General features: G+C 35.2%; 1 long non-coding RNA gene across 1 annotated transcript; it reads left to right on the forward strand.

Moving 5' to 3' along the window:
- The first annotated feature begins 1,978 nt into the window (after positions 1-1,978).
- Positions 1,979-3,690, forward strand: LOC121386192. Its single transcript, XR_005959599.1, has 3 exons — positions 1,979-2,039; positions 2,606-2,685; positions 3,648-3,690. It is a non-coding gene; the product is annotated as an uncharacterized LOC121386192 (long non-coding RNA).
- The last annotated feature ends 3,087 nt before the right edge of the window (positions 3,691-6,777 follow it).

The raw sequence follows: 6,777 nt of genomic DNA on the forward strand, positions 1-6,777 counted from the left end.
AGAGAGAGAGAGAGATATATATATATATATATATATATATATATATATATATATATATTCGTGACAAATTTTTTTTTTAATATGGAAATATCAACCAAGTCTACGTTCATCAGTATTTGTGGAGGCTCGGATTAACTAGATACGGTTGATATTTTCGATATTAAAAACAAGAGTAATGAATTCTATTTATCCTATAATACTTATAAAATAATATATGTTTAGTAAATCACAGTACTAAAATCGCCTCAGTTGATAATGTGACATTATCACGATTAGCTCAAAATTAGTTTGACATCACACTTTTTTAAAACTAAAATATTATCAAAACGTTGCGCTCAGGTATACAGGTCTTGATGGCTTGTAAACAAATGACCAAATGACACACATTACCCACAGACCTTGCAAATTTGGTATCCCCAGTATCATATAATCAGGAATACAAAATGTAGTGTTGATAATACGTTATCATGATCAAACCGACTTTAACGAAACAACCTAGCACCCTATCCTCAACCGAATGTTCTTCTACAGCGGAAGATTTCTCATTTCATTTTTGAGATGACCCGTACAATTGTAAATCCGCCAACGCACGTGCTAACTGAAACTGACAACAAGCGACGAATCGAGCGTATGCCATTGACAATTCCCGTTGATAATGTAGACACACGAGGTTTTTAAACAGTGCATTTGAGTTTGTATTCATATTTGTACACGATGTTATAACATGGTAACCCGCGACTAACTTTAAATAACTAAATAATTTTCCTTAACAAGCGGCGTCTTCGCTTGAGCGTAAAGCGGCTTTCTCATTGTGCATTTGTCGCACCAACTTGTCGCATGCGATTTGTCTAGCGACTGGAATTCATGTTTCCACAGGTGTCAATCACTTTGGAACTTCAACCAATCAAAGCGCGCTATTTCCACACACCCATAATGCGTTATTTCCGTCCGCCATATTGTCCCACAAGCGGTGTTTTTATGTTGATAATTGTTTAGTTCAGTTGTTCAGTAAGCGCTAATACTTCCTTTGTTAGAAGGCATTATTCTTAGGCACAATGGTGAAGCGATGTGCTTGGGGGACATGCAAATCGGATGAACAGCACGAAAGTGGACAGCATTTGACATTTATACCGTTTCCGAAGCCGAAAACGCAACGAGAAATTTTTTAAAAATGGATTCGACTATGCGGATGACCACACTCTCAACTAAATGTTGATAACATAAACAAGCACAAGTATGTTTGTTCAAAGGTGAGTGTAGTTGTGTATGAAATTATCTCATTTTTATTTATTTCATATTTATTTATTTATTTAAAATTCAAATTTAAACAGACAGAAGTAGAAAACTAAGAAATGTAAATTTAAATATGGCATTATCATAATAAGGAATAGTAATGCATGCGAGTCATTCAAAGTATTCTTACATTCGTTGTAATTTTACTCATTTGTAGTTTAGAATCAAATCCACTCGATGGACCAATTTTCTGATTTTTTTTCTCTCACTTCTAGGCAGTGCACTACCACTGGTATACCAAAGGCTGCGGTATGTACTCTCCTGTCTATGTGAAAGTGCATATAAAAGATCCCTTGCTACATGATAAAATGTAGAGGGCTTCCTCTGACAAACATATCAAAATGACCGTATATTTCACGTCTAATAACCGATGATTAGTAAACGATGTGTTCTAGTGGCATCGTTAAATAAAACAAACGTTACTCTGTTTTTTTCCTGTAGTTCAAGAATATTTTAAGTGCATATCATATATATCACCATTCTAAAACATGATTTGAAGATGCATAATATGAAATGAAATTATATAGCCATGCTTTATTTTATTTTTTCACCATTTGTAGCTTACCTTGTTAGATTTTGCATTTTGATATCTGAAAATATTTTCTTTTACAACATTTTGTTGGAGAGAGAGGTCCAACAGAGATACGCCCTGATCCAGTAGCTGCAGATGGGAGTCGATCAACACCGTCAAGGCCCCCACCAAAGAAACGGCGATTACAGGAGATTTCAATCGAAAGTAATACAGAGTAGGTAACCCCATTTAAAGCAAGTTCAAGTACATGACTTTTAAGTCACAATTTCTCAGGCTTTATCTTCAAATACCTTGGGTGTTGTTTTCTTACTGCTTTTTAATATGTGTTAAAGATAATTTGCAGTCATTGGCTGAACAAATTTATTTATTGTGATTTCACATACAAGATTAATAACAAGAAAATACAAAATACATTCAGAGCTTCTAGAATTTTCATAAAATCCAGTAGCCATGGGATCAGTGATTTTTTAAATTTACTAGCCATAATTAAAAAATCACTAGCCCAACTTTAGTTTAATTTGACTAATTAATAGTAATAATCGTCACCTAAAGAGTGAGGTAGAGCTTAAAACACAAACATTGGGGTAGGGGTGGAGGCAGGATAGTCATATTTACAAAATAGACATTTGTAATAACATTTGACCAAATATTTTTACTAACCGTTGGGCATGGCAGTAGCAGTTATTGACTAGCCCAGCATTCAATATCATTAGCCATGGGGGTAGGGCTACCACAATCTACAAGTCCTGACATTAATTGATTACATTCTCATGATTTCAGTGCCACAAGACCCGATGACAATGAAAATGCTCCACCTACAGAATTCCATAAAGATGAAAGTATTCAAACTGATGAAAACTGTAAGTTCAAGTGTTCAATGCATTAATTACACATTTATGTGTAGTAATAATGTGTTGTGTAAATTATTTACACAAAAATGAAACCTAACCCACAACATATATACACCTGTATATTCAATATACACCTGAACTACTTGTTTTTTTCCATTTAGACTAGATGGGGTTTTGCATATTTCATGTAAAACAATGTTTTGCATATGGTCAATATTCGGATAAATCCGCTGAACATGCAAGTCTTTATTGGTATAAACTACAGTCACAAAACTTTGAGCCAGTTACTATCAGCTGTCCTTGACCCTGGTCATAGTATTCATGATTCTGAGGCAAAATAATTGAATTGCCTTCCATTTTTAAAATAAAATGTTTAAGTTCATCAAATGCTTGATTAATTGTATGGTCTCTTGCAGTATATGGGCACTTGACCTCAATTATGCCACAATCATTGTTATCACATACTTTACCATCTGGCCTGGCACCTAAAAACAAAAATTCTTTATTTACCACCAGTCCACATTCACGTATGTGTCTTGTATGATACAGTTCAAGATACTTGGCCTTTTGCTTTTGGTTAATTTCTTCTGCCATATTCCAAGGGAGCAGCTGATATTTCTTTGGTGTTAAATATATTCTCCAAGAATTTTGAAGATGGCACAAACTTGAGTTGTAAAACTTTCCCAAAATTTGACGCTGTTATTCGTTTGGCCCTTAATGTTTTCCATAACTGGCAGCTTGCTTGTCCCTGTGTCTGGCTTTCCAGTTTTTCTGCATTTACCAGGGCAAAGTCTTTATTTAAGCAAAGATATTCATCTGTTAACTTTACAGGTGCTGTTTTTGGAAATAGTGTATTGCCGCATCCAGTTTCCACAGAGGCTTCTATATTTGTGAAGTTTCTTGTCTAAAATATAATACAAAATATTTTGTTAAGTACATTGAATGTGTCTTTTTCATTCATATATTTTCAGGGGTTTCCCCACTTGATCTCCTGGTATATAGTGTAGAGAGTCACAAACTTCGAAAACATTTAGAAGAGACAACAATGCAAAATGATGAATTGCTTAAGAAAGTACAAGAACAGAAGACATGAATAACAGAATTAGAGAAAAAATTAGAAGATGGAGAAAGATTTGGTTTTGATAGTGTCCGTAGAAGAGAGGGAAAACTTAAAGATCTGTTCCAGTAGTACACAGGATTAAAGCTGTGAAGATTTCTTGCACTCCTTGATTTTCTTGCACCAAGTGATGATTGCATTTCTTACAGAAAAAGTAGGCGTGACATTAGAAGGCTTGCCCTGAAAGATTGTCTTTTTCTATGTTTGTGTAGACTGCGGCATAATTTTGGTCTAAAAGACATATCCAAGCGATTTGGACTTTCATTGCAATCTTCGAGTGACATTTTAATGCATGGATTGAACGCATGTATTTCAAATTTGGACAGTTAAATATTTGGCCACACAGGGATATAATAATTAACAATATGCCTGCTGACTACAAAAAGGAATTTCTCACACGTCTGATTATCATTGATGGCACAGAAATTAAAACACAATCTCCTTGTGCTCTGGCTCTACAAAGTCAAATGTACAGTGACTACAAATCAAGCACTACCTTAAAGTGTCTTATTGGTTGTGATCTATGTGGATCATTGATGTTTGTTTCTGAACTGTTTACTGGGTCTGTATCAGACAAAGAAATTACAACAAACAGTGGGTTTTATGATTTACTGAAAGCTCTACTTGAAAGAGGTTATTTACTGGAAGGAGATGCTGTCATGGCAGACAAAGGATTCACCATTGGGAACGAATTAGAAAAGCTAGGATTCCAGAGTTTTTGTCTTATTCAAGGTTTTAAGGTTTGGACTAAATGGGCGATGGTTAATGAAATTTGTTCTAGTTTACCAACATCACCTTTACGTTGTGCATTGTATTTGTTATCAATGATTCAAAGCAGTGAATCGATTTCTGCAGTAGATGCTGCTTTTTACAGTATCAGACATTGTCATGTGTTGGTGGAGTTGTCTTCACCTACAGATAATTCTTTAGTTATTCATATATGAAAAGCAGCCAAGAGGAAACTGGTTCGCTCTGTAAATAAGAAAGAACCTGTTATGTTATACATGTTGATTAGTTTGGTTGAATCCAGGTTACCTGATCCCAATTTATATGATTAGAGAACGTTATGTATGTGTTTGGTAGCCTTTGCTGGTTTTATGCGATCGGCAGTACTTGTTAACATTTGATGCAGTGATATTTTTCCACAAGCTTATATGACTATTTTCATTGAAAAATCTAAAACGGATGTGTATCGTGATGGGGCATGGCTAGTTATAGGTAGAACTGCCTCTGTAACGTGTCTAGATACTTGGTTAGAGAGGTATTTTCAGGCAGCTCAACTCAAAGCTTATTCGAATAAATTTGTAAAACAAATGATGGGTTTGTTTTGAGAGGTACAAATATCCCACTGTTTATACCCGAGCAAGAGAGGTGTTTTAGAAGCATTTCAGCCTTTTGTTAGTGACATAACCAAGTATGGTTTACATAGTCTGAGATCTGGGGGAGCAACAGCAGCAGCTAATAATGGTATTCCAGACAGGATATTTAAACATCATGGGCGTTGGAAGAGTGAGAATGCCAAGGACGGTTATGTTAAGATAGTAGTGAGAGTAGATTGGAAGTATAACTGTCTTTGGGGCTTTAATTAATCTTTGAATCTCAGTTTGTGCACCACCCAGTATGCCACTTACTTGTCGTTTTGTTTTATATACGGAGGGGGGGGGTGGGTGGGGGGGGGGGGGGGGGTGAATGAGAAATAGTGTTTCTTTCGTTTGATGAACGAATTAGATAGTAACTATTTTGAAAGTATCTCACATTAAATTTGTGTTGTCTTTTTATAGGTTGGCGAACCGTGAGAATACGCTGAAGGTGAACAGCCACTGGAGGAGTAACGACCCATTATAATTCGTTTAGAGGTTTACGTTGTAAGAGTGGATTTCAGACTTTTAAGTGTGTAATTTTTTATTATGGGATAAACTGTGGTATGTCGAGTATGTGCACCATACAGTATTCCACTTACTTGTCGTTTTGTTTTATGTACGGAGGGGGGTGAAGGAGAAATAAATAAATCCCATACTTCCTACTAATGGCAACTAATTTCCTACAGTGGAACTGCCGTGGGCTTAGGCCCAATTTTGATGAATTAAGTATTTTAATTCAAAAACATAATCCTCTTGCAGTGTGTCTTCAGGAAACTTTCTTGAAAGACACTGATCATATTACCATGAGAGGATTTAACCTGTATCATACATTTCAAGAAACTTAAAATAGAACATCTTGAGGTGTTTCCATTCTTGTTAATCTTCTGAGTACTGCAGGCGAGATATCTCGCCCGACGTCACGTCAGTCGATATACTGTACACTGTATACAGTGCATTCCCCAATTCATATTTACCGCCGTTTTGCACACGACACTCACCGGAAACGGAAATATAATTAAAGAAAAAAGTTTTTTTTTTAAAATGGTGGCTTTTGTTTTGATTTTTTCAATTGAAAATACCTTCAAATTTTGAGTTCAAAAAGTGGTTTTCGGCAAATATTTTCGCTTGACAACAATGGCGGCACGTCGCGGTCATTTTCAGGGATCGATAGCTGATTGTGACAGCTAATTTGATAATAAATTTGATCGTTTTACCAACAACGAAAATTACCAAATATTGCAATATGAATCGTAGTTCGGGTTTAAAAAAAAATTCTGGTCAGAAAACCACTGTTATCGGGAATAATGGACAAAAATACTGGACAACTGGCCACAAATGCCCGTAAGTAAACGCAAGTTTTTCGATTTTTTGCCTAATTTTAATCACCATTAGCCGATCTAAAATAATAAAAATTACAAAAAAGACACAAAAATAATACTTACCGATTCATATATGAACTTTATTTCATGTATTTATAAAACATTTAAGTGAATATATGTGAGTAAAAATTGTAAACTTGTACCCACTCAACATGGTTTTTGTTAAAAATTTATCCAGTAGTCTAAAGGTTAATGAAAACATCCCTCAGAGTATTGTCGCAGGAAATACTCATTTACAAGCCGT

This window comes from Gigantopelta aegis, chromosome 12 (genome assembly GCF_016097555.1).
Source record: "Gigantopelta aegis isolate Gae_Host chromosome 12, Gae_host_genome, whole genome shotgun sequence".
NCBI lineage: Eukaryota > Metazoa > Mollusca > Gastropoda > Neomphalida > Peltospiridae > Gigantopelta > Gigantopelta aegis.